The following is a 2,976-nucleotide window of genomic DNA, read 5'->3' as shown; positions in this document are numbered from 1 at the left end:
CCGCCCCCTGTCACACACAGAGCTGCAGGGCGATCAGGGGGTTTGGGCGCTGCCCCCTGTCATGCTGATCCCGGTGCCGGGAGCCTCGCTGCTCCGCTGATCCCGGTGCTGGGAGGCATATTACCCTTTTACTATATAGGATAGAGGCCTGGGGGCTGGCTGGTTTGCCCTGAAGGGTGTCCTGGATCAGGGTGGGGGTCCCCACTGGGGTGCCTGGCCAGCCTGGATGAGGGGATGATGGCTGTTTGCAGCTGGTCACACACCCTTCAGGGTGGGGGTCCCCACTGGGGTGCCTGGCCAGTCTGGGTGAGGGGCTGAGGGCTGCTTTCAGGCTGGCGGTTGTTGACTGAAGCTCCCAACCGCTCCTTTTTTTTCTCTTTTTTTATTTTATTCTGGGCCAGCTTTAGCTCTGGCTCTAGCTCTGAGGCTTCGTATCTGGTTTGTTTGCCGTTCTATAATCGAAACAATGTATAACTTCAGCTCTGAGATCCCGGCAGGCTGAAAGCTGGTTTCTGGGGTTTTGTTTAGCTTCTTATTTGCAACATAGTACATAGTTGCTTAGAGTTGCAACTCAGAGGCCGGCAAGTCAGGCGGGGAACGTTGGAGTCTGCAGTCACTGGAGCAAGGAAGCCTCATGTTCGCTTCCAGCTGCCTGGCTGCCGGCCGCCATCTTGGCTGACAGTTAATTTGCATAAGGATATGCTGATTAGCCAATGGGAAGGGTAGCAGTCGTACGCCAATTACCATGTTTCTCTTTTATTAGTGTAGATATTCCGAAAATAAGTGTAAAACAATAATTAATGTGTATGGGAATGAAATCATTCTGACAAAGGACAATTTTATATAGCTATCACCTAAAACCATTGTTTTGCACTTCAATGATTTTCATTTTAACATATAAAAATATAAAAATAATATCTAGGAATACATAGATTGGTACCTTGGAACATGCACTCTAGTTGTTTACTGCTCATTGTTTAAAAGTCAACAAGTTTAGAACTCTGTAAAGCATAGTATTATGGAAAAAAGGTAGCCCTCATCCTTTTCAAAGACAAAGCAGATGATGTATAAGCAATATCAGGGGAAAGGATCCACTTAGTAGTGTTGGTGGAAAAAAAGTGACAGATTTTCGTTGTAATTTTAGAGCCATACTTAAAACAAAATATTGTGTTAATAGCCTTGAATAAAGTAAAAAAAACAAAAACACTATTGACAAGGACCTGGGAGAAACTATAAAGAAGACAAGTGGTAGTGATTCTACTAAAGGAGTCATATACAATATGTTTTCAGCAGTTTCCATGTATTTTTCCTAAAAAGCTATTCCATTTAAATTAAAAAGAGCTCTATTCTCTTGCCAAGTAAAATAGGAGACATTATTTGTTTTTCAAATTAATCAATAAAATACATTGACATATTTTTAGGAAACAGACATGTACACTAAGTCAAAATAACAGTATTGGATTTGCCCAGCAAACATTAAACTCCTTGCCACCAGCTAAATCTGGATTCTGCCAGGTGACAAAGGCCATGTTCCGTACTGCTCACAGCATGATACAAAGCTATGTCCCCTTGGCACCCACCTTTCCTGTTGATATGCTGTGCTCTATTGTTTAGATATGCACAGATTGTCCGACATAGTGACTTCTCTTTTGTGGGTATATGGGCGAGTGCGTATTCATTCTCAGAAATGGGCATTTCTTAAAGCAAATTGATGATACAATAATTCACCTTAGTCTTGTCATTGAAAGAACATTGCTTTCTCAAAATTTTTGGTCCTGGAACTTTAGTTTTCTAAATTCATTGTAATATAGCAATTATATTGCATATTTCATCAGACATCTTTAAACCTTAGAAAGCATGAGTCATTTTATCAATATGCACTTTATGTGCACAACACTAAGGATAGAGCAAAGCAAATTAAATTTAAACAAATTAATTTGTTTTTTTTTTAATTTTTATGTATACCATAAGTAGATGACATTGGTTAACATGGAAAACAGTTCTTATGAATCAAAATAGGGAGTATCACCTTGTTAATACAATACATGGATATGATTCTCAAGTTTTACCTTGAAAAACTGTCAAGCATCCATTTAGATCATTCATTTAAACAATATTTCTTGAATATATTAAATGTTTACGATGTGGCAGTAATTTTTTAAGTTCAAGGTACATGGATAATACAAGTTTCCTAGCTCCTTTTGTGTTTTGGTTACACTCAAGTCTCCCCTCCCCCATACCTTCATTAAACTTAGACATTAATTTATTATTTTAGAGATATCCTAATGATTTAAGTGCATACTACTATCATTATTTCCCTTATATTTTTAAAAGTCACTGAATAAAGATTAAATTTCCATTGTTTCCCTAATATTTTGTGGGAGACTGATAATAAAGACAGAACAATAAACAAAAAATGCCCATGTTCAACACCTCATTCATCAGTTTGTTGCTCTATCCTTAGTGTTGTGAACATAAAATGCGGGTTGATAAAAAGCTAAGGTTTAAAGATGTCTGATGAAATAAGCATATTACAATTAATTTAAAAACTAAAGTTCCAGGACCAAAAACTTTGAGAAAGCAATGATATATCAATAATAAGACTAACATAAATTATTATATTTGCTTTCAGAAATGCCATTTCTGAGAATAAATACTTTGAGGGTGGTTAGTGAGAACTACTAAACCAATGACAGCAGGAAATAAACTAGCTAAATGGCATTTTACAGTTAGTCATACCTGGTTATATAATTTTAAAGAAAATCTAGAGCATAACATGTGACCATATACCCGCCCTAGATATATAAAAACTGATTGTGTTTTTAAGTATGACATTTTAAAAATTATTCTTTCCTGTTTCTGACATTCTGAAAAGTAATGATCTGGGTACTTCATCATGTATGATTATTAAAAAACAATTATAAAAACAACCTCTCACTCCACCATTAACATTATTTAAAAATATTTGTATATTTT

The sequence above is a fragment of the Myotis brandtii genome, unplaced genomic scaffold, assembly GCF_000412655.1.
Source record: "Myotis brandtii unplaced genomic scaffold, ASM41265v1 scaffold67, whole genome shotgun sequence".
Lineage (NCBI taxonomy): Eukaryota > Metazoa > Chordata > Mammalia > Chiroptera > Vespertilionidae > Myotis > Myotis brandtii.
This window is presented reverse-complemented; position numbering follows the sequence as displayed.